This window comes from Macaca thibetana, chromosome 17 (assembly GCF_024542745.1).
Source record: "Macaca thibetana thibetana isolate TM-01 chromosome 17, ASM2454274v1, whole genome shotgun sequence".
Taxonomy (NCBI): domain Eukaryota; kingdom Metazoa; phylum Chordata; class Mammalia; order Primates; family Cercopithecidae; genus Macaca; species Macaca thibetana.
The window spans coordinates 81,384,508-81,411,567 of NC_065594.1; the positions used below are offsets into that span (position 1 = coordinate 81,384,508).

General features: G+C 36.7%; 1 protein-coding gene across 1 annotated transcript in view; it reads left to right on the forward strand.

Annotated features, from left to right (window-relative positions):
* Positions 1-27,060, forward strand: part of ITGBL1 (integrin subunit beta like 1) — a 274,697-nt gene that overhangs the window by 158,839 nt on the left and 88,798 nt on the right. The window lies entirely within an intron of this gene.

The window sequence follows — 27,060 nt, forward strand, 5'->3', positions numbered from 1 at the left end:
GAGGGGCTATTAGTCTTTTTAGAACTAATAATAAATCCAGTCTCCATGAATGAAAGTACACGGAGAAATATATTTCTCTTTCTCTCTACATATATCTTTCGCACACAGACACTCTCTCTCACTCACTGTCAGTCTACTTTAGCCTTAAGGTATGTTCAGTTTCAGTTCAGTTCAGTTCAATGTGACATCAAAAAAAGAAACAGTTTAGACGTTTGCTTAAAGCTTTCTGAATGAGACCATCTAATTGTCCACTGACATTTATGAAACCCAGTAACATTATTTTGAGGACAGTGTTGGCTTTTGAAAATTCATTGTATAAACAAATAGGTATGAATAAGCTTTTGTCATTTTAGAAGGAAGGCATGTAGCCTCAGGTGTGTTCTTGGTATCAGATCAGTACAAATTGGAGAAGGACAAATTCATCTAGAAGAACACAGGTTCCATTCCTCTTGATTTATCAAAACAAGAAATGCAATTTCACTTCTCACATGACAATAGCGAAGTTAATATGAAGTATACTTTTGAAGAACTCGTAATTGACACTATTACCAATTTTGTTCAAGAAAGAGGAAACAGAGTTTCTTCACTTGAACATTAGATCAGAAATTTAATTTTACCTTGCATTTTTTTAAATGTATTTTTAATAGGGATATAGTTCACATACCATAAAATTCACATACCACTCAGTGTTTTAATATATTAGTATAATTACACAGCCATTACCACTGTCCAATTCCAAAAAAAAATGTTTATCATCATAAAATATTCTGTTAGCCTATAGCAGCCACTCCCCATTCTCTTGTCCCAGAACCCCTAGAAACCACCAGTCGACTTTCTGTCTCTATGAACTTGTCTATTCTGAATATTCCATACAAATGGAATCATAAAATATGTGATCTTCTTGCATCTGGCTTTCTCCACTTAGCATAAGTGTTTGCAAGGTTTATCAAAGTTGTAGCATATGTCAGTCCTTCATTCCTCTATGGCTGAATAATACCCTGTCGTATGGATACACTACAGTTATTTAACACTTCATCAGTTAATGGGCATTTAGACATGGGGTTTCTACTTTTTGGCCATTATGAGTAATGCTGTTACAAACATTCCTGTGCAAGTTTTTGGGTGGACATGTCTTTTAATTTCTTTGGAATCTGTATCTGTGAGTGGAATTGCTGGGTCTTAGAGTGACTCTGTTGTACCTTTTGAGACACCGCAGGACCATCTTCAAAATGGCGATACCATTTTACATTCCACCAGCAGCGTGTGGAGTTTCCAGTTTCTCCACATCTTTGCCATTTCTTGGTATTGTCTGTCTTTTTGATTTTTTACAGTATTCTTTATAAAGAAAACTCCATAAAGTCTCTCAGATTGTTTGCAGCATAGGTATTTTCTCATATCCATTTTCCCCTCATGGTTGTAGGTAGAAGAGTAGAGGACTAGGATATGGGTATAATATATATATATATTTTTTTAATTTCAGAAATATTTTTGACTAGCCCTGTATTTCACTAGTAACCCCAGACAGGAACCATTGTTCTATCTGCATTGTAATATTGTCATTATAGTGCTGCATAAGCCATCATACTTTTAAAGAAACAAAGATTAAAATTCATATCCCTTGGACTGCTGATTTACCAACACTTGTAATCTACAGCAAAAAGTAATTTTACATTATTATTTTACATTTACAAAAAGCTTTACCTATTGGGCCCAACCATGTAAAAAAAAAAAAAAATGAACATAGGAAGGCTAACCAGTGTCTTTTAAAAAAAAATCTGTGTATCTTTTCAAAAATGTATTATAATCCTCGGGACAATTCCATTTCAAATTGAAAACCTTGGGAGGGAAAGAAAATGACTTTATCTCAAAAATAGATTTTTGATCTTGAGGAATCTTTTTCAGTTACATTTAAGTTAGAGAACTTCAGGTACAGTGATTTTTGCTGTTATCTTAAAGTGGTAAACACAGCAAAGGGAGGTCTGGTATCTTAAAACATTATTTAAGTTAAAGAGTTCACATTCAGTAAAATTATTTAAACTCCAAATGGTTATGTCGCCAGTAGAAGTAAACAGAACAGAAACCAATAGGGATATACACTTACATTTTAAAACAAAAAAAATGAACAAAATGTATACTTTTAACAAATGCTTTCATATTTTGAAGTTAAAAATGTCAAACCATATAATGGAAAAATAAGAAAAGCACACAAAATAGCTCTCAAACAGAGAAAATCACTGTAAGTATATACTTTTACCAATGGTTTTTCGTTTGTCTCTAAATTGTTTAATATGTAGAACAAGTCAAATAAAATTATTGGGGACTTAATATACTCCACTAGGTTTTTCCTCAGACATGCGTATTTCCTGCCTTTCTCGAGATTCACTGACTTATTTAGCTACCATTTTTAAGCAGTAGAGTATGTTTAAACTTTATTTTATTAAAAAGGTATTGAATAAATGTATAGAATTATGGTTTTTAAAATTATTTATAATTCATTTCAGCCTCTAGAAGTACTTTGAAACTAAATAAGTTTATCAGTTTCCTTACACGAGCAAAGTGATTTCGCGGGAAATCATGACACTATGTAAGATTTTTGAAAACGAAAACCAAGAAGTTATGATGGCCAGTTGAGTGCTTTTGGTCAAGGTCAGATACCCTTTCTTTCTCATAGTGCTACATCTGCAAACTCATTGGCACTGGATGTTTTGAGGCACGTGACCAGTATGAAAACTTTCAAAGAGTTCGTTTTGCAATTTATGAATGAAAACTGCAGCTGTGGTTACATGAGTTAGGAAAGCAATTATAAGACCCATCAGTTTCTCAAGCCTGAGGGCCTCATTAGCTCACAAGCTGGGAAAAAAAAATCCTAGTAGAATATACTGAAGTTTGTCAGGGACCAGGTGAAGGCATTTACATATACATTGTATATCTATAATATATATTATATTTTATATATTTTATATATAAATTTTGTATATATTATATATTTTTAAATATATATATCAGATATTTTTATATATTTTTATATAAATATCAGGTGAATGCATTTACATATATATCTATAATATATATTATATTTTATATATAAATTTTGTATATATTATATATTTTATATATATAATTATATATTATAATTTTATATATATCTGATATATATAAAATATATAAAATATATCAGAAATTAAGTTAAATTATTAGTTTCTGTTGGTGGTGACTAAGTGTGATCATTATGTCTTGAAGGTAGAATAACTTATATGACATCTTACATTCTGCATCCTGTGATTCCTTAATTTCTATGCCATATTGGCTGTAGATATATTTTCATGTAATGAGATGTATCTCATGTAGCCAATATAGATATAAAGACACTCGTCCTAATTTCGGTTCCTGGGAGTAAAGGTGGGAAAACACTTTATCTAGTCTTCTAGTGTTCTGCTCAAAAACTGTAATGGCTTATGATAGGCTAAACATTAGTTTTACATTCTTCCTGATTTAAGAATACATCATTATTATTATTATCGATGTTCTCCTGAGCATGAATTTGACTTTGACTTAAAAAAAAATAAGTGAGTAAAATTAATTTGCATCACATCTGAGCAGAAGCTATAAGAGGCAGTGAAAAATCTGCCATTCTGTCTCAGGCATGAGGATTTGCAGTGCTTGAGATCGTCTCTGACCCATTAGCCTGGGTCTCTGAATGAGGATGGGTAGCAGAAATCTCTGTTGATCCACCAAGGTCCTATGATGTGAGTGAGAAAGAAACTCCTGTTGTTTTAAACAAGTGAGATTTTGGAGGGAGGTGTTATTGCAGGAGAACTCCTGAATGATAACTGATTCCCCATATAAAATGTAGGGAATATGGTTAAGTCAAGGTAAGCAAACACAACAAAAATCATACTTACATAATTTATATTTTATATTATATACATAATTTATAAATGCCATAATTTATATTCTTGGAGCAGGATTCATGTTCACATCTCTTAGTATTAATTCTTGGATATGTAATACATAGGTTTAAAAAAGATGCATATATTTTATAAGTGATGTATTTATGCTGTTCTATCAACAGCATTTATGTGCACTTAGTCAACAGGTAAAATCAGAACATTGAATAATACATTTTTTAAAATTTCCTAAAAACACAATGAGGTAGGAAGATGTATAATTATTATTCTTTTTGCAGAAAAAGAAATTAGATATCTGAACAGTTTGCCATTTTACATAATTCCAGTGGTGCAAATTTAAAAAAAAATAATACATGTTCTCTGACTCCAAGGTTGTTGTTTTGGATAACTTACAGGTTCTTGTTACATGCCAATTTATTGGACAATATATATTAAACATATTTCCTGTTACACATGTAATTCTGCAGAGTCATTGAAATGGCTGCATAATATTCCATTATATGGTTGTAGCAAAATAATTCAATCAATCCTCTTTTTATTAGATATCTATATGTTCTCTTATTCAAGTTCTAAATGCCATAATTTATATTCTTGCAGCAGGATTCATGTACAAATCTCTTAGTATTAATTCTTGGATATGGAATACATAGGTTTTAAATGAAAAACAGTAAAAACTATTTTGAAGAAAAAAATCTAAAATAGATTATACAGGTATGCTCTCCTGCCAGGGGCATAAGAAAAGTCTTCTTCACCCACTAGTAGTGACAATTTAAATAATCTGCTAGCTCTTCTCAATGTATTTTGCTGTTGGTGTTACAAACTTTTGCCATTTATCAAACTTCTTTCATTGACTTCTATAATCATCAAAACGAATGATTTATCTGCAGGCATTATTATTCAGAGGCTTGTGTTTTCAGTATTTGCCTTCTTTGATCATCATTTGTCCTTGTGTCTAAGTCATCCTTTTGTTTGATACTGCAATCCCATGTGCTTTTCTTATCTGTCCGGTTTGCCCTTTGGTTTTCTTTTATCAGACTTGTTCTAAGAGGTATTGCTTATGTTTTAGTTCCTTAAACACGTAACCATACACCCCCATAAGGGAAGGTTTGAAATGGAGGAAGAATGATAGATGGAGGCTAATTATTTAATATTGTAACTTCTAGAAAATAGAAACCATGTCCTCATTTTTATCAATTAACATGCTTTAATTAATGAATTAAGAATTGTTTCAATTCCCTTACCTAGGAACATACTTTCAAAGAATAATAGCATGCCAAATTCTCACCATCTGGATATTTTTCAATGAAGTCACAATTTATCTTTCCCTTTTATTGGCAAAACCCATCTTTAATTTCCTGTTTTATTTTTCAGAGAAGTTTTCATGATACATGTTTTCTTTCCTTTTTTTTTTTTTTTTTAACCTGTCTGTTTTTTACTCTTTGTAGTTTTGGACAATTGAATCATTACCTTTCTTATTCATGTTTACAGAGAGGTTATTTATTTGGAGCAAAGAGAAAGTTTAAAAAAATGGGAAGTCCTTCAAACATTTTCAGTTAGGCAGCATACCATATATAGTGATTCTGATTATATTTTAAAATCCTTTGTGGCCTAATTAACCATCTTATCGTGAGTTAACTGCTGCAGGAAATGTGCTGAGTGTTTAGGTGACAAGGGAACCCCAATGTGTTCTTCCAGTAGTACTTTGAGAAAGCAAGTGGGGTTCAGATTTACTCCATTCTGAGCTTTCTGCTAGATTGATTCATTATTTCTGCCAGTACTAGAGGACCCTGGAGTAGTCATGCACTGAATTATGCCATTTGAAACCTAGTTTTTTATAAACTGTAGCCAAAGATGATAAATAAATGACCCTGTAAAATTAACTTATTTACTATTTCTTATCCAAGAGGAATGGTTGTGCTTTTCGTGTGCATCAAATGAGGAGAAATGTAAATGAATTGGTGAATTGTTTCAGAAGGAAAGGCCTGGACTTTGTCATGTTATGGACATTAAATGACAAGAATAAGCCTGCACACCACCAGGGAGTCTTCCATGAACCTTTGAGCATGCTTCGAACTGACAGTGCCCACTATTACGGCTTGTATATGCTCTATTACCGTGCAATAGCCCACAATAGTAATATTATATGTAGAAATAAAAGAATCAGTTTATCACTTGCTTTCTTTGTACTCATTATGATATCTTAAACTGTATATGCATCCTACATTTCAGAGCACCTCAGGCATGTAATTGTTATTTATTAAGAGGTTATTAAGGATAGTACTGATATGAGAAGACTGGGATCGAGGGAGAATTAAATAGGGCGCTTCTGGTATCCTTTATCTATCTTTACGGTGCACTTGGATTTCTCTGTGTTGGGACATTGTGTATTCTCATAGAGGCAGCCAAAGGTGCAGGTGCTCAGAGTAGTTGTCTACTTGAAGGTCCTAGTTAAATCCAGTATTAAATCTCTCAGTCATATGATGAAGGAGCATTTACTAAGCTAATGACATAATCTGCATATGTGAAAGGAAATTATTAAAGGGAATGGGAAAGAGCCTTGTTAAATAGAAGAGATAATCTCATGCAAGTTGATTTTTCAGGGACTCCCCTTTGCAATGAGTATTTATGTTCCTTATTTCTCCTCTTGTGTTTGATCTTGCCTTTCATCTTGCTATTTTTATATTCAACAGAACAGAGAGAAAAGAAGAATCCAGAAGCTGAATTTAATAGTTTTGTTTATTTTTAAGAGATGGTAGAAAATAATTCAGTGGAAAATAAGAAACATAATATTTTTTAATTAACTGAGGTTTTTCTAACTAATAGTCCTGAAAACTGTATTACTACCAAGTAAGAGAGAGTATTTTTTTTCTGTTCTAAATAAACAATCTTTATCTACAGCAACAGAACAATTTGTATCAAAGACAGGAATTGATCCAAATAAATAGACAAGTTTCATTACATTTTACATTATTTTTATGCTGTAAGTTGAAAACCAGTAAAATTCTTTGGCTAAGATAACTTCCTAGTAAAGACTGCAACCAATATTGTCAAAATCTATTTGAAATGAAAGTAGAAAATTGGACTTGAATTTAATTCCAATTTCTCTAAGCAAGCTTAAAATACATGTGTGACAGCTAGGACAATTTTGTTACTATGATTATATATTTATTTCTATTAAAACACTAAAATTACAGTGCAGATTGTAGTGGAGAGCTTTAGCAGTTATTTACCTGATTTCATTCAATATAAACAAGCAAACCAGATACTTTTATGGGAAACAATTTGCTCTGGTTATCAGCCATAATCTTCATAGAATCAGCCTCAGCAGATGTTCTTTCTAATAGAAAACCAGTGAGGCAGAGTGTTATCCCTTTGTGTAGCCTGTAGAGTCACATAGCTGATCAGAACCTGTGATGCCCCTCTTAGGATACACAAAATTTAATAGGGCTGGTCATTGTGCTATAGTTGCAAAATGAATACAGATACTCTATACTCACAGCATACAGACAACATGTACATCATATTTTCATAAATGATGTTGCTTATCATAGTTAATCCATCTAATATTTATTGATCTTACCACCATGTATCTCTGGGCTAAGCTAGTGGTCAGAAAACTAGGGCTAGGCCTGCATTCTCTTTTTGTAAATAAAGTCTTATTAGATCATTGCCATGCTCATTTGTTTACATGTAGCTACTTTCTTGCTGTAATGGCAAAGTCGAGTAGTGGCCACAGAGAGCACATGGCCCACACAGCCTGAAATATTTATCATCTAGCCCCTTACAGAAAAAGCCTGCTACCCCTGAGCTAAGCATTTGTGATAATTGTGACAGATATGTTGGGAGAAGGGACTGAGTGTCTTGAGAATCAGAGGAAGATGACATTTGCTCAATTTGGGTGCAAATATGGCTTCATGAAATGAGTGAACCTAGAGGGTGTCTGCAGAGATGAGTAGTAATATTAGCCAGATAATAATTTAGAAAAAAATCAAAAAAACAAAACAAAACAAAAAACGACATCCCAGGTAGGAGGAACAGCAGGGGCAGAAACTCTGAGTTATGATGGGAATAACGTGTAAAGAACAGGAAGCATACTTGTGATGATTTAGAAAAAATAAGAAAATGGTGGGAGACAGCCTGGGGTGAAATATGTCTCTCCCCAGCTACCTAACTTCTTCTTGCGTGATTGACAGGTTTCAGACAGAAAAAGCCACTTCTCTGCAGAGCTCTCTATGTCATAATTGTCTTATGAGGTTAATTGTTAGTAAAATGATGTCACAGAAATGCCAGGTTAATGTTGTTTCATGCCCATCCATTGGGTCATTGCTAAAATGCCAAGTTTTATGTAACTGAATTTACTGAGATTCAAATTTTTCCATGAACAAGACAAATACTTTAGCATCCTTTCATGTGCCCTTCTGTACCTCGTATCATGTTTACTTAACTACTGACAGAAGATGAGAAAACAAGCAAAAATCCAAAATTGTTTTATTCCAAGGCATTCATATCAGCAAAGTATTAAAATGACAACTGTCAGCAGTTAAATTTGTATTTTGAGAATGAGATTGCTATTATCTAGATATTGGGTATGTATATAGATGCCTACATGTTTAAAATGGCAAAGGGACATGTTGCAGCAGTTAGTTGAACAGTAAGCTACTGGGATAGAGGTGAGTAGACCCTGAGTTAGTCTGGGTTCAGTCACTAGCCAGTTGTGTGACCCAGCAAGGCATACACTGAACTGGAAGCAAAACCCTTCTCGGTGACCCTGAAATTACTCTTTCACCTCTCTTTGCAATAAATGAATTTGACACTGTGTTCTGACTCATCTGGACCCCTAGATTTTATATCTACTCAATGGACACCATGTCTGTCATTTCTGACTCACCTTCATAGCAGACTTTGGATCTGGTTTTGCGTAGCTAACTATAGACAGACTAAGATCCGACTACGTCTCATGAGAACCATGTGACTAACCCATCATTCTTTCAGACTCTGCTTTCTACCAAGAATCTGCTTGGGATTCAAACTAATATATTCTTCAGTTATGACATTCTTTCCTTTGGAATATAATGATTTAAGATGGATGAGATTTTGGTTCTCCATAAATATTTATTTTTCATGTGTTGCCTACTATTTGGATAAAGGCAAAAAGGCAGGATTCTTTGGCTTCCTATTTAAGTTTATAAATAATTTTGGTCTCTTCGATGCTCAAAATATTCATGCTATGTGGATGTTGGTAAATAATGCCAAATGGCCTGGCATGGTACAGTTGTAAGCTGCTTAAGATTTGGGTAGTCTCTAGGGTGAAACAGCAAATATTTTGAGGTCATGTGTAAAGTCCTTTATAAGGACGTTAACTCTTTTGCCAAGATTTCTTTCCGGATCCCTGTATTGTATAATAGTTAACTAAAGGAAGTTAAAAGGAATGTGAAAAAAAAAGAGAAAATATGAAGTATGTAGTGCCTGGTAAAGTCTCTCCTACTGCTTCCTTTAATTTGCTGGAAGTCTGGGTATGGTTAATGATACTGTTGAGTTATAGTTGCAATGGTGAGAGAGAATTGCAAAACTCACCCTCTCGAGTGTAGTGTAATATAATTATTTTAAAAAGGTGGTAGCAAAATCCAAGTGACATAATATACATAATATATGCTTGAGTCTAGATATATTCTGGATAACCCTACGTAGAGAGAAAAACCCAGAGAGATTGCAGTTTTTAGGTTAGGCTTCTTAGTAAATAAGATTTTGGATGTGTTAGGAGGCCTGGAGTCTTGTGACCACACAAGGGTATGATAGGGTGAACACATACTGACACTATTCACCCCTGCTCATCTGTTCATCAGTGATACTCCCCTCTTCACTGGCATGGTCCCTGGAAACACTCCTAACAGGCATCAGTTTCCTGTTTGGGTAGAAAGATACACATGCTGCCCATGCCATGGCTTCCCTCAGCGTCCGTAGCTTATCAAAGCAGCCAGGCACTGACTGTGAGGGCATGTGCTCTGAGGGGGCAGGGATGGAAGAGATGGCCATGTGGCTGCATGACGTCGTCACAGAGCTGATGTCTCACACCATGTATTATCTGTGCGACTCTGTAGAGTTTTGTATTTTTTGAAAAAACTTTTTGGACCCTTAATTTTGTTATCTGTAAAAATGGCATTATAACAATTGATGTTTTCTTTCAAATGTTGTGAGAGACACTTGAAATAGTATGTACGAAACTTCTTTGTTAACTTTAATACGCAATTGTAAAGGCTTACAAGGGATTTAAGTAGACAGCATACAAATGACCTTCGGGGCATACAATTTAATAGAGAAAACAAGGTCAACATTCACTCCTTCATTCACTCACCCAGTCAACATATATTTACCAGGGTCCTCCTGTGTTCCCAGAACCATTCTCAGTGCTGAGAAAAAAAGAGACGAGGCAACTGATGTCATAGAGTTTGGGAAAATAAGTTAAACCAGAAAACAAGTAATTTCGGGTAGCTCTCATATTCTCTTGAGAAGGGAAATCAAGAGAATGTGAGAGCGTGGCCAAGATGCAGTCTGGGGACTGCTGTAAGTACGGTGGGCAGGGGCCCTCTCCCGGGAAGTCATATTTGGCCAGATTGGAATATTGAAAGTGGACCGAATAACAACTCAGGGAAGATGGCAGAGGAAACAGGAAAACAATTTCAGATTCAAGGGATAAAGTTTTCCAGAAGGAGATGTAAGTCAGGTGGGCTTCATCCTTAAAAAATTCATAGAGGAGATGAGAGCACTTGGAGAGTTTGCGGAAGTATTTTTAAAATACCAGTGCTGAGTTCCCACCTGATTTAATTTGTCTGTGAGATGGCCTGGGCGTCCAGGATTTTAAAAGCTCTCTGGGTGATTCTGCTGAGCAGCCACATGAAGACTCACCACTCTGTAGGGTTGTATAACAGGCACGGTCCTGCAGCGGGATGGACACTTTAGTTTTTGCCCTACTTCCCACTGTGCAAACAGGGCTTTAGGGAGTGCTTAAAAGTTGCACAAAACCTATTGCTCTGTGGTGTCCTTTCCCAAAGCTTTGTTGAATAAGGATAGGAGGGAAAGGAATGAGTCAGCGGAAAGAGCGGTGGATGGGTCTGGTAGGGGTATAGAGAGAAATAGAGAGAGGAGATCTTGAACAATGATCCACCTTAGGCATGTTTGAATACCATCAACATACAGAACAATGACTATTTGTTCTATATGAAAGATAATTGGCTGAATAGATAGAATTGTCAAAGAGTTCAGGAAAGGGGCTTTGTCAGAAATGCATTTTGGGTTTTCACCATAGATAATTTCTGCTTTGAAAAATAATATGGAGGAATGTATTTAGCTACTCATTTTCCTAGAATAGCCATGGTGATATTTAATAATAAAATATTATTTAGTTCTGTTACCACAAGAGGACTAATCGTTTTCCATGTTGTCTTTTTTCCCATGCATATTATTTATGTGTTGAGGAGAGGCATTCCTCAGGATTATATTTTCCCTGTTAGTGAAACTAAGAATTCTGTGGATGAGTCTGAGTAGGTGCAGTTTGAGCACATTTTCCATTATTTAATCAAAGAACTGACCAGCGGATCCATATCAGCTCCCTGTGATCTGTTCCCAGCCCAGCCTTCCTGCTTGGTCCACTGCTAAGCTGGCTCCTTGTCTGCTTTGTCCCCAGGTTTTTGGTTGGGCTTTCGCAGTTATGGTGAGAGGTGACACTTCCGAGAAATGAGGCGCATGCTCGGGGGAGCAATGAGCCAATGCTAGGTTAGCAGTAAAACCATTGCACGTTGTCCAGAGAGAGGCTCCTCAGGACCAATGCTAGGAAATAGCCCAGAGAAAGTTAGGTTGTCCTCAGATGCTCCCCAGAAACCCTTCATTTGCACAGCGCTTGTTTGAAGAACCCGATTTTGAAACACCCCTTCCCTCTTAGCTGCAGGTGACCCCTTGGGATTCACATGGGAGGTATACCCCACTCCTGCCCTCAGGTTAGATTCCTAGGGCTGCAAAAATACATGACCACATATTTGATGGCTGAAAACAACAGAAATTTATTCTCACAGTTCTGGAAATCAGAAATTTGAAATGGAAAAATGTCAGGATCCCTCCTAAGGATCTAGAAGAGAATCCTTCTTTGCTGTTTCCAATTTCTGGTGGCTTTTGGCATTCCTTGGCTTGTGACAGCATTTCGCTCCCTTCTCTGCCTCTCTCTTCAGAGACAGCCTTCAGAGAGGCTGTCTTACCTGCCTCTCTGTGTGTCCAAGCTTCCTTCTCCTTTCTCCCATAAGCACAATTGGGCCCACCCTAAATCCAGGATGATTCAGCTCTAGTCTTTAATTATCTCTGCAAAAACTCTTATTTCCAAATAAGGTGACACCCTGGGGTTCTAGGTGGACATGAATTTTGAGGAACACTATTCAACTGATTATACCCTCTTAGGGGAAATGAAGCCTGCTTCCACCAGAGATACTTATTCAGAAAATAAATGTCTTATCCACCATATACTACTTTATTTGCTGATTTGTGCACATTACTTTGGTCTGAATGTTTGTGCCCTTCTTAAAAATTACATGTTGAAACCTAGCCCCAAAGTCGATGATATTAGAAGTTGGGGTGTTTGGGAGGTGATTAGGTCACGAGGGTGGAGTCCTCATGAAAGAGAATGGTCCTGTTATAAAAGAGAACCCAAAGTGTGGTAGGGTATGTCTGTAGTCCCAGCTACTCAGGAGGCTGAGGTGGGAGGATTTCTTAAGCCCAAGAGTTTGAGGCTGCAGTGAGCCATGATGGCACCACTGTACTTCAGCCGGGGTGACAGACCGTGTCTCTAAAAGTAATTATAATAATAAAAATACATAAATAAATAACAAACGAGACCCCAGAAAGCTAGCCTGACAATTCCACCATGTGAGGACACAGTGAGAAGGTGCCATCTATGTGTAGGAAGCAGACTCTCGCTAGACACTGAATCTTCCGGTGCCTTGATCTTGGGTTTCCCAGACTCCAGAACTGAAAAGCTTGATATCTGTTGTTTATGAACTACTCATCTATGGTATATTTTATAGCAGCTCGAATGGAAAGAGACAAGTATCAAAGTTCAATTAGATACAGCATAAAAAAGAAAGAGAAAAACATAAATCATTACAGTAGAATGTAGTCAATGCTGTGATGTAGATATTTGAGGCGATCTCTGCCTGCAAAATTGAGAGGGTGAGGGAGGTCTTGAATGGTCAGAAGTTTGCTCCTGGAGAAATGGGGAAGAATATGTCCAAGACAGGAAATCCCATTACGAAGCACAGAAAGATGAAAGGATATGATAAGTTCAGGTAATTGTTTCATCCAGCTTATGTATATCCAAGGTAGGATTGGAGTCTTTATTTGTAAGTAGATCTCCAGTGTGAATATGAAGTATTTAGGCATAAATTCTGGGGGTATAAATCTGTTTCATAAAACTTTCCTTTTGTGGTTCTCAGTTGCTCAGAACCCTGAGATCTGTTTTCTGCCTTCATAGCTAGTTTTCTTTCATTTTCTTTTTATAATTGTTTATTTTTTTGAAATTGAATCTCACTGTCACCCAGGCTGGAGTGCAGTGGCGCTATCTCAGCTCACTGCAGCCTCCGCCTCCCAGGTTGAAGCGATTCTCCTGCCTCAGCCTCCTAAGTAGCTAGGATTACAGGCATGCACCACCATGCCTGGCTAATTTTTGTATTTTTAGTAGAGATGGGGTTTCACCATGTTGGCCGGGCTGTTCTCAAACTCCTGACTTCAAGTGATCCACCCACCTCGGCCTCCCAACGTGCTGGGATTACAGGCGTGCACCACTGCATGCCGCCCATAGCTAGTTTTCTGAGAGCTACTCTCTGATGTGCTTCCTTGGCCAGAATAATATGCATTGTAATGAGGGATTTGGGGAATCCCATATCCAGGGACTCTTAGCCTGGAATTCATGCAACCCAGAGGATGGTTGGGTATCAGACAATGAGAACCCCTTAAAATGGCACAAATATATTGTGTTTGCCTTTTAATATTTTTGTGCAGAAAGAGTCCATAGCTTCTTTGGCTGGATTATAAAAGGGCTCCATAATATCAACAAAGGTGGCAGTGATTTAGACATCTCTGCATAAAATCAAACAAAGACTTTTAGCTGTCACAATAGATTATTAAGGGACATATTTTGAGCTACATACACTTTAACTAGGTACTGTATTGTTTACTAAGTAAATTAGTATATTATCCAAAAGGTAGTCAAACATAGAAGTACCTGGTGATACCCAGTTTTATTTATAGTTTTTGATTCTGCTTTAAAAAATATTTGAATCAAAAGGTAGACCAAGCCCCAAATTATTTTACTGTAAGTGATAAGAATTTGTCACTGAAGTTTCGTTTTAGAATAATTGGTAACAAGCAAAAGTTGAAGCAGAGAAAAGAACTCCTCTCCTGTTTTACTCTCATAAGAGAGTGACTTTTGTTCCATAATTCCTTAGGTTTTAGGATGTATCCATGAGAAGGATCTCTATTCTGATTAATAAATGTGGAAGCACTGGATGCTCATAAGAGTACAACCTGGCATTTTAGAAATAATAGGAATACAGAAACAAGAAGAGAAATAATTTTAATTTCTATGCTAATCGAGTTGAAAGTATTTTAAGCAGACCCATCTCATTATGTAAAAATAGTCTTTTATTAAAAATATAGAAATTTAAAACAAAATATAATTGGTGCTTTGCAATTCTTACATGACTCTAACCTAATATTTAGCCAGTTTATAGATTGGCTAACTCAACCTTCAGCCATATTATTATGGTTTTTTTTTTTTTTTTTTTTTTTTTTTTTTTTGAGGCGGAGTCTCGCTCTGTCCCCCAGGCTGGAGTGCAGTGGCGCGATCTCGGCTCACTGCAAGCTCCGCCTTCCGGGTTCCCGCCATTCTCCTGCCTCAGCCTCCCGAGTAGCTAGGACTACAGGCGCCGCCACCACGCCCGGCTAATTTTTTTTGTATTTTTAGTGGAGACGGGGTTTCATTGTGTTAGCCAGGATGGTCTCGATCTCCTGACCTCGTGATCCGCCCGTCTCGGCCTCCCAAAGTGCTGGGATTACAGGCTTGAGCCACCGCGCCCGGCCTTATTATGGTTTTAACTTTGGCTAGTGAATATCCTTATGAATCTTGTGAATGTGTGGGATATGGCTAAATTGTCAAAGACAATTTCAGTGTGGCAGAGCACCCAGAACCTGAGGAGACAATAGTGAATACATATTAATGGATCATGAAGCAGCAGTAACAGTGATTTGTTGATATTGAATGATCCAGGGCCTACCTCCTGGGCTTAGAACTATTTTTTCACTATATATTCATTTACTTAATCATTCACTCAATGGGATTAGTTACATTGGCAATATAAGATGACGAGAGAATCTTCCTAGTATTCATTTTAATGAAATAATTTGGGTTGCTGCTATTTACCTCTCTCCATATGCTGCTTATAGATTCTGGTTGATTCCATGGACTTTGTTTCTATGCTATTAACTAGCTACATGGGGGAAAATTATGTTTAGCGAGAATATTTGCTATTTATTTGTTCAACATAGGCAATAGATTAGGAAACTGTTCAAGAGACCATGGTTGATTTCTACTATAGATCAAAGACTTAGCAACAAAAAGCTATGGTGTTGCCGGTACCAGATCACACTTAGCAGCGATCTCCAGTTTGGGACATATAGAGTTGTTCTTTGTTTTCTTTGTCCTAAAAGAATTCTAGCTTTCTTTATTATGTTTTAAAATCCCTTGTCATTAATTACAGTGCTGAGCATGTAAGAAAACTATACAGCATCTATTTTAATTAAAAGGCCTTAGATGAAAGTGGCAGAATCCCAATTCAAACAACCAGAAACAAACACATGATTTATGTGCTCACCAACCAAAAAGGACAGGGGTACAGATGACCTTGGGGAAGAATGGTAAAGAGACTTAGACAACCTTACATGGACTCTCTTACTCTTTCACTTTCTCTATCACACCTACACCCATGTACACATACATGCACATGGATTTACACAGCAGCCTCCAACACACACATTTCTGCTTTTATCAGCCCTTTAATCTGAATCTTGTCTATTGCAGATGGATTTTTCTCCATACAGTAGGAACATGAATTTTAGCATCATCTAAGGTTATAGTTTTACTATGCTCTGACCAAGAAAGATTATAGACTTTTCCTTAGCAGTTTAAGGGAGAAAAACAATTCAGGGGAAAAACTCGGATTGACTTTGCTTGGATGAAATGGTCAAGTTTGAACCAATCACTGATGATAGAGGGATGATAGTGTTCTAAACTTGGGTCACCACTGGGGGCAGGTGGGAATTGGGGGAATGAGATGCCAGACTGTAAGACTTTAAGGAGTCCTTCTGAGAAGACCACAGTTTTCAGTAGATACAACTGCATTCAGGTTGATATTGATCTTGAGGTTCATTGATTATGTGTACAACCTTCTTAGTGTAACAAAGATGATACATAGCTTATTTTCAGACTTATAACCAAATGACAGCATGATGGGACAAAAGAATTCATTGATGATTGTGGTAGGTAGAATACGGCCTCCATCAAAGACACCCCTGTAATCTCTTGAATCTGTGAGTATGTTAGATTACATGGCAAAGGGTAGTTATGATTGCTAATCAAAAGGTTATACTGGATCATCTGGGTGCACCCAATACAATCACAAGGGCCCTTACAAGTGGACACGGGAAGAAAGGGTCAGAATCAAGTGATTCAGCATGAGAAGGACTCAACCTACCACTACTGCCTTTGAAGAGGGAGAAAGGGGGCCAAGAGCCAAGGAATGCAGCATGTCTCTAGAAGCTTGAAAAGGCCAGGAAAGAGATCCTAAAGCCTCCAGAAGGGATGTAGTCTTGATGACACCTTGATTTAAGCACAGCAAAACGATTTTAGACTTCTGATCTCCAGAACTGTAAGATAATAAACGCATGTTGTTTTTAGGCATAAAGTTTGTGGTAATTTGTTATTGCAGGACTAGGAAGTGAATACAGTGATCTTTGAACATATTCTTTGGCATAGTCAACAGAATATACATCAGAAGCTATTTCTGAATTATGTATTCCCATGTATTTTGAAAAGCTTTTTTACAAAAATTCTGAAAAAGAATAATGTATAAAAGATTATTTTCTTTACTGAGAGTATGTCAACTATAGGTGTAAACATAGATTAGTTTCTTCTTGGCTTTTTTCTTGCTTTGTCTTAAAATGAAACCAGTTCTCTTATAACTAGTTTTAAAACACAACTTTATAGCTTACCTGTTGCACCTATTTGAAATCTTACGATTTATTTTATGTTTTAATATAATCTTGGTACATTGTTTTTAATGATTATACATTATATTAAGATATTTTGACCAAGCGTAATATGCATTATATTCTGTCATTTAATCAATTATTCTATTTAAATAGTCCATGAACATAATTACAATATTTTAATATTATCTAAATTTTTTTACTAATTTTACATCACAGTTCTACATTGCAATTTGGGATGCATGTCTTTGTCTAACATAGATAAGTAGATTAATATTTTGCAGGGTTTACATTTTGGGAGTCCTTTTTAATAAAATGAATTCAAAATCAAAAGTACGAAGTTAAGGTGAATACTAACTTAGGATGAAAAGGCAATCAACACAAATTACATTTTTATATCAGACAAATACCATAAACCTCACAAGATCTAGAATATGGAGATGTAATTATAATCTTACACATCTGTTGTAAGTGGCTCTGTGTACTTCAAAACTTGTTCCTTCTCAACTTCCTAAATGTGGGCTGTGCATTAGAGGATGCATACAATTTTATTACTTGACCTCTGGTCTTTTTTTTTTTTTTTTTTTTTTTTTTTTTTTTTTTTTTTTTGAGACAGAGTCTCGCTTAGTCGCCCAGGCTGGAGTGCAATGGCGCGATCTCGGCTCACTGCAAGCTCCGCCTCCAGGGTTCACGCCATTCTCCTGCCTCAGCCTCCCGAGTAGCTAGGACTACAGGCACCCGCCGCCTCGCCCGGCTAATTTTTTGCATTTTTAGTAGAGACGGGGTTTCACCGTGTTAGCCAGGATGGTCTCGATCTCCTGACCTCGTGATCCGCCCGCCTCGGCCTCCCAAAGTGCTGGGATTACAGGCGTGAGCCACCGCGCCCGGCGATCTCTGGTCTTAAATTGTCATGACCCAAGAGGTCTACAGCACTATTTCTAGAAGGCATTTCTATACCCTGAAAAGCCACAGAAGTGATGGTACCCTACTAATCTCAAAATGAATGTGTCCTCAACTCACCTTCTCTTTGGCTGAATCTCAGAAGTACCTGGAGTCATTCCAGAGCCACTGGACATGAGAGGAAATGTGGCTGAGTCAAAGTTGGAATAGAAGGAGAGTCGGTTATCTTAATTCACTCAAAATTTCTTATTTTGGAAAAATTTAAAACATGTATGCCATCTATTGTCATGGTCCTTCCCAGTGCCAGAGACTCCCACCAGTGAGGAAATCTGAAGATGAATTGCTGTTAGTTCCATGGCGAATGTGCCTGTCTCTTTGATGATTGATACTGAACAACTGCACCTGGGGCTGTACCCAAAGTGGAGAACAGTGAGTTTCTGTGTCGTGACTGTCATTGACCTTCCACCTTTCCTCTCCAAAAGAATAACAAGCACATCAATTGCGAAGATGGAGCAGGTGCTGTGGTTCAGTCTTTCTTTATATCACCAGACAAGGTGAAGCCTGCCCGGGTTTATGATGGTCTCCCAAAGGACTGTTGATACCTTTGTACCTACGCAGCTTTCTGCTGCTTGATGCTAATATCATACACATTCTTCTGAAATATTAACAGGAAAATATCTGTTTGAATAAATAACTTTGTACAAGTGGACGTCTCCATCCCAGGCATCCTTCCACTCCCTGGGTGTGTATGGAATTAGAAACATCTACCACTTTATCAGCTTTCAGACACATTTTTTAAAAATCTGGAAGCATGTAGCCTGGGGCCTCAGTGTTTCCATTTCTGTTTATTTGTCATACAGAGTGTTGCTTCTCACCTGAACCCCTTGCAGACATTCCAGCAAAATGAAAACATGACCTTGAGCCTTAGTTTCACTGTCCATGAAAAACTAGACTTTTATTATAGAAACTCAGAGTTAGAGCCCTTCTTTTTTTTCTCCCACTTAAAAAGGGATAAAGAAACTAACCCACCTAGATTGCTGCTAAGCCTAACATGAGCTTTGCATACCCATTGAAAAAGGTTCCCACACTCTAGAATTTTTATTCCACCTTTTAAAATGCTCTTGTCCATCTCAATTCTTAAGACTTTGGAGACAGGAGATTTTTCAGTCTTAATGCATTGAAACAAAGACAGTACGAAAAGAAAGCTTTTTCAAAAACGTTAGTCTCAGAAAGACTTCTCTTGGGAAAAGGCAGACCTTTATCTTAGTCAAAAGGAAATGAGACTGTTGGCAATGACAAATTAAAGTTTTGAGGGGATAATTGAAATAAGGAAATGGAAAAGTATGGCCGATTATCCCCAAAGCCTGGATCAGACAAGGAAATAAGCCAGAGGCAGCATAGATTTGAGTGAAGATGCACACCCTCAGGTCAAGAACTGAGGCTGGTTGGGAGCAAAGAAAAATAATAGAACAGAAAGAAATGGGAGGAAATGTTTTAAAACATTTAAGATGCTGGTATATAAATAAGCAGGCAGGGGTTTCTATTTATTGTGTTTCCTTTGCCTGCACTGAGCCTCAGTATGTTACTAGAGGCTTGTTGATTGACTTAACCTTTCTCCATATCCAAAAATCCATCTATATGATTAAACTTTTGTTCTTAAGCAATGTTTCTAATATTAGATGGAAGATTTAATGAATAATAGTAGTTAACATTAAATGAGTACTTGTAGAGTTCTAGGCACTGTTCTAAATGTTTGACATATGTCATTTAACAATCTCATCAACCTCATGATGATGATAGTATCATGATTATCCCTACACAGCTAGTAACACCAGCGTCTCTCTCTCTCTCTCTCTCTCTCTCTCTCTCTCTCTGTCTATATAAATTTAATCATTCCTATTTCCATCAATACCAATTCAGTCCAGGTTCTTGATTTTGCCCTTCTCTCTGTCTAGAATAACCACTGACACCTTGTAAGTTTAAAAAAATGCAACCTCACATGTAGCTGTGATCACATTTTCCTCCATATTCCAGCTAAACTGGTGCACACTTTTAGTTTTGTATTTGCCGTTTACTCTAATTGTTTGTTGATGTTGGTCTCTCTGACTGTTAGCTCCATGAGTAGTGTTGATTTTCTTTGTATTTCTAAAACCTAGAATCTAGCAAATATTTGACTCAGAGTAAAGAATAATGATTGACTGTGAAATGAGTGACTACATGAGCACACAGATGAATCCAGTGTTTCTTCTTTTGAATAAATGATCATGTACCAGTAATTACAGAACTGGTTCTTAGCATGGATTCTTACATAGTTACAGATCCATAAATAGAAAATCTTTATTTAATTTAATACGACGCCTCTAGCCTAGTATTCAGTTACTTCTAGGTTCCCCAGCAGTGATCTGGAAGGGAAAAGAAAATTGAATCTGAAATGAGGCTGGGATGTGTGTGTGTGTGTGTGTGTGTGTGTGTGTGTGTGTCTGCGCGTGCATGTGTCTTCCTGTGGTTGTGATGTAATATCAAAGACAATTACAGATAATATGAGAACTTTTCATTATTTATGCTTCTTTTCTCTAATTGAGATTAGATTATATTTTGCAGATAAACAACTTGAATTCATTAATAACATGTGATTTTTGGAAATCACTGACACTTGTTAATGTTACTAGGATGAATATTATTATCTATTTAAATTGTATGTTTTGATCTTTCCTTTTAAAAATAATTTTCTACAAATTTTAAAATATTAAATATTAGTATGGTAATGGAATCTGAGGTTTATAATCGAGCTTGATCCCATGACAGAGTAAGTTAATATTGACTATATAATCAACAACTTGTAAGAAATGTTCAGAGATTACTTCTTAAGGCCCACAGTAATAAAATTATCTACACTTTTCTCTAAAAGCCATAAAAATGTTTGTGAAATAAAATCAAGTTTCATATTTTTGTATACTGAAATTAGTTTCTTATTCCTACCCAATTATCTCATATACAGTTCTCATTTTATTATGAGATACATACACTTCTCATTACACGTGGAGAAGCATTATGTCATTATTTTTATAAAAGGCTGATAAAACAGTTGTTCCTTCACGTGTGGCTCCCATACAGATTCCTGGCAAGATGATTCTATAAAATTATAAAACCCAAATCTACTGTTGACTTTCATCTGAAGACAGGCAGTGGGTTCACCGTGAGTCACTGTAGTTCAAAGATGTGAAGAAATCTGTTGTAATCACACTTAACCTTCACAGAGCACAAATTTAAAGGGAGATTCATGATTTAAAAGTGGACAATTAACAAATGACCTTTCTCCTTCACATTAGGTGAGATCATCAGGGCAGTGTAGTAAACAGTCTGACTTTAGAATATTTTAAAGGAATGAAAGTTTTTTTGAGTATACATTCTGGCCTTCTAGGCCTGGTTTTGGCCTTCTGGGTCTGTTTTAAATCCCATTTTTAAAAACCCTATTGCTTAAAACAGCTGAAAGAACCAATTTTGTAAACTTTCCATTAGACTGGCTAAACATCTCCCCCTGCCCAGTTTACAATGTATACAATATCTTATATTCATGTGGCTTAGTGATTTGTACAGGGTGACCTAAAGCCACCAGAATTCCTGGAGATATTCCTACAGGTTTACTAGAGAGGTTGCGTTGGAGAGTGAGAGGAAATCTGGGCTTGTTGAGCTTTACCTACCCTACCCACTGCTTCCTCTGGGCAAATTCACTTACATATGTTTTATTTAGCATGGATCTGTTAATACTTTCATTTAGAATAAAACGTTTCTGCCGGTTTCTTTCTGTTGTGCAAATGTGCAAACTGTTGCTTTAGCGAAAGTAAACACCATTACTTCCTGAATCACACCTCCCTCCTAACCACTCCTCTCTAGATAAACATTTACATTGTATGCCCCAGTAACTACACTTCTTTTTATTTTCCCTGCTCTGATCCTTGAAGTGTTCACCTGAAAGCATTTTAAAATAGTCTGTAATTCCAAAGGAAATGAAGTAATTGTCCGTGGAAGGGAGGTGAGTGAGGACTCAGGATACAGATTGACCTGGGGTTGCTCATGAATTGAGACCAAAAGAAAAACAGAGGTAGAATAAAATGAAAGGGAGAAGAGCTCAGTGAACATCTGTGCTTTCTCTTTGCTGAGTCCTGCCACAGGGCTCACTACCCCTCTGTGTTTTATCCCTGTCACCATTTGGAGAATCAGGCAGGAGGGCCCAGCATCAGGGATTTCCTCTCCCTTCAAATTCTGGTCCCTGCAACCAGCTAGAGCCACCCACAGATTCCCTTTGTTGATGAGTGCTTCCGGAAGGTGAAGGAGAACCTCTCCATCAGCGGGCTGCAAACGTCCCAAACTGCAGCATCCATCATTCACGACGTGGTCAACAGTTACCTTCATTTTTGTAGGGGGTGGAGAAAGGTATTTTTTTTATAGTAGTAAAATACCATCCGTGAATCCTGCCATATACCAAATTAAAAGAGGTTCTGCAGTACAGCTTTCCATGGAGACAAGGAGCAGGTAATTATTCAGAGATAATGCTTCTGAAACAGAATATTGTCACTGTATAATGGTTCCAGGCCGGTAGATACATGCAGAGGCAAAGGCAATATATTTATTTTTTAAAGCAAAAGACATTCATTGATGCAATTGCAACTCTTGCAATTACCTTTCCTGTTTTACCAGATGAAAGGTTGTAGATGTAATCATCATGCCTGATGGAGCACTGGTGTCACAAAGTGACAGAAATAAGCCCCGTGACAGTAGCCCTGCTGTGTACAGATTGACTTAGTAAACACTCTTGGCACAGACTTTAGCCGTTGAGGAACTTCTTAGTTATAAATGGGTGGATTCTTCATAGACCTCAAATTCTAAATTCATTATATTCCTGCCAGTTAAGACTTCGTATGTCTTTGCTTTGCCAGTGAAAAGTCAACTGGCCAGGTACAAATCACATAACAGACTTAATTTGACTTCAAGGGATGATATTGCTTCTTCTGTAGGTTAAGTGTTGCAGTGGTAGCTCGATAGTTGTTTAACTACACTGCGCTGCAAGGGCTCATCAGGCCCCACTCACTATTTTGTTTCTAATAATAGTAATGGCTAATTTTTTTTTTTTTTAATTGAGATGGAATTTCACTCTCGTTGCCCAGGCTGGAGTGCAATTGCATGATCCAGGCTCACTGCAACCTCCGCCTCTTGGGTTCAAGCGATTCTCCTGCTTCAGCTTCCCGAGTAGCTGGGAATACAGGAGCCCGCCACCATGCCCAGCTAAATTTTTTGTATTTTTATTAGAGACAGGGTTTCATCGTGTTGACCAGGCTTGTCTTGAATTCCTGACCTCAGGTGATCCACCTGCCTCGGCCTCCCAAAGTGCTGCGATTACAGGCATGAGCCACTGCGCCCAGCCAGTAATGGCTAATTTTATTGAGCATTTAATGATGTGTTAGACACTGTTCTAAAGACTGCACATATATTTTTCATCAACCCTATAATGTATTTTAAAAATGCAGTAGATATTCTCTTTTACCCAGGGAGAAAGTAGAACTTAAGGGAATGGCTTGTATCTGATCGCATGGCTAATAAATGGTAGAACTTTGACTCAGTTGGGTTGACGGACCTCTTAACCATTGTACTTTTGCTATTCAAATTGTGGTTTTTAGACTAACAGTATCAGCATCAAATTATATTTCAGATACAACTTCAGACCCAATTAATCAGAATTTGCATTCCAAAGAGATCCCAAGTAATTTGTAGTCTTCTTCATAGACAGTGCCTATAGATTTTTCTGGAATGCTTTTGCTATTTTAAAATGAGGATCACTACCACCCATGGATTTTTATAGCCTTTCTCATCATCTTTGATCTATTAAGCACTTTGAAAATTATACTACAATTTAATGGCACAGAAAAGAATGAGTTTTGTGGACATTTTAATTTTAGAAAAATGTCATAGGAAGTGAATAACAATTTTCTCCAAAATAAGCAGCTTACCTTAGAAATTAGCTTGGGACTGATTGATGTGAGTCCTGGAGAGATAGTCCTTTTACTGTATCAGTCAGATCTTTCATCTGTCTCTAAAAACTACCATCTACTCCAGGAAACGTGGCAGTTTCTACTACCTTTATCTGCATCGCTTTGCTTGTGACAGTCCTTTGTATATATGATGGCCTTTTTCAGTGCTTTCTAAAGATATTTTTAATACAAATGAAGGATTTGAATTTAAATTAAAATCCAGCTGCACACATTATTATTAAAGATAATTTAGTTGTGGAGAAAATCTAATCAGTCGATACTTTTACTGATGTTAATATGCCAATTCCCAGACAATGGGAGTACATCTTTTTTGTAAAGAAATCATTTTAAAATTGATTCTAATTTCAGAAACCTTAAAATATGAAAACAACGTTTTAGAGTCAAGGGATTGGCTAATTAAATGTTTTCCAATTTTGATCCTAGTGTTTCTTCAATAGGGAGACAGTGGTATATCTTAAAAAGAGCCCTGGAATAGGAGGCAGAAGGCCTCAGTGAAATCCTGGTTCAGACACTTATAGGCTGTATGACTTTGCAGAGGTCACTTCACCTTTTGGAGACTCCTTTATCTTGTCTACAAATAAAGATAAAACACTTGTGAGAATTAAATAAGGATTAAAACTTGGGAGTTTTCTGTTTCACTCATTTCTGTAACAGGTTTCATGTTGTACTTTCATTTTCACTGCTTCTCAAAGAGTACTCTGAGTTATAAGATTCCTCTATCATGTAAATTTCTTTATATTTCTTACAAGTTTTTTGGAATTATGACCACAGAACGTAGCTTGTAGAAAACATATGATATTTTAATGTTTTTGTAATATATTTTATTTTTTAGTGCAGTTTTAAGTTCACAGTAATATTGAACAGAAAGTACAGAGAGATCCCATGTACTCGCTGCTGTCACCCATGCATGGCCCCCCCATCGTCATCCCCCCACCCCACCACAGTAGGTCCATTGGTTACAAGTCAGGAACCTGCATTGACACAGCACTATCCCCCAAAGTAATTATTATAATTTACCTTAGGATTAACTGTTGGTATTATATTTTCTGTGTGTTTGGTAAATTTTATAACACGTACCCACCATGACAGTAACATACAGAGCAGTTTCACTGCCCTACAAATCTCCTGTGCCCCACCTGTTCACCCCTCCCTCCCTGCAACCGCTGGCAAGCACCAATCTTTTTACTGTTACCATAGTTTTGCATGTTCCAGAGTGTTATACAGTGTGCAGGCTTTTCAGATTGGCTTCTTTCACTTAGGAATATGCACTTAAGTTTTTTAAGTGTGTTTTGATGGCTTGAGAGCTCGCTTCTTTTTATTGCTGAGTAATACTGCGTTGTCTGAATGTACCACTGTTTATCTATTCAGCTACTGAAGGACGTCTTGGTTACTTCCAAGTTTTGGCAGTTATAATGTAGCTGCTATAAACATTGGTGTGCAGGTTTTCATGGGGACATTAAGTTTTCAGTTATTTTGGGTAAATATCAAGGAGTGTGATTGCTGGATCATACAGTATGTTTACTTTTTTAAGAAACTGCTGAACTGTCTTCCAAAGAGGCTGTAGCATTTTGCATTCCCACCAGCAATGAATGAAAGTCTGTGTTTTCTCCACATCCTCGCCAGTGTTTGGTGTTTTCAGTGTTCTGGATTTGAGCCATTCTAATAAGCGTATAGTGGTATTTCATCGTATTAATTTGCATTTGCCTGATGACAAATAATATATAATGTGGAATATCTTTTCACATACTTGTTTGCCATCTGTATATCTTCTTCAGTAAGGCATCTGTTAAGATCTTTGGGCCATTTTAAAATTGCTTTCTTCTTATTGTTGAGTTTTAGGAGTTATTTGTATATTTAAAATAACAACTTTATCAGATATGTCTTTTGCAAATATTTTCTCCTTGTCTATGACTTATCTTTTTGTTATCTTGATATTTCTTATCTTTTTTTTATTTTTATTTTGAGACAAAGTCTCGCTCTGTCACCCAGACTGGACTGCAGTGGCATGATCTCCACTCACTGCAACCTCTGCCTCCCGGGTTCAAGCAATTCTTCTGCCTCAGCCTCCAGAGTAGCAGGGACCACAGGCACGCACCATCATATCCAGCTAATTTTTGGGTTTTTTTTTTTTTTTTTTTTTTTTTGTATTTTTAGTAAAGATTGGGTTTCACCATGTTGGCCGGGATGGTCTTGATCTCTTGATCTCGTGATCCACCCACCTTGGCCTCCCAAAGTGCTGGGATTACAGGCGTGAGCCACCATGCCAAGCCCTCTCTTGATAAATCAATGCTTTTTACATGATCTAGTATATGATGGATATATCCATTTTTGATAAATGTTCTGTCGATAGTTTAGAGAAGGTTGATTAGAGTAAGAGGTGAAGTTGACATATTAAATTATTCTTATTAATTATTTTGTTCTGAGTCTATGTAATAACTGCTTAGACTTTCTCATAATAGTAATCAATTTCTCATCTGTTTCTAACAGTTTTTATGTCATATATCTTGATAACGAGTGATACTGACCAAAAATTCATGACTTCACATATTCGTTAACATTCAAAATATAGAAAAAGAAAATCGTATGACCTTTTTGTTTTGTTTAGTTGTTTTGTGTTAAATTCTGCTGGGTCTGAAATTTAGGCTACCATGCATTTTTTCTATATGCTTGATAAATCTTTGACAACCCTTTAAATTTTATTCTTCTTCATTACTTTGAGTCAGATTTATCACTTGTGAGCAACATACACTTTGATTTATAATTTTGTTAATTTTTTACCTAATCTACAAATCTTTGCTGTAAGAGGGTAGGAATTAAAATATTTGAGTTTACTATTATAATTGATATATTTGATTTTATTCCTGCCAACTTATTTTATCCTTTCTTCATGCTGTTTTTAATTT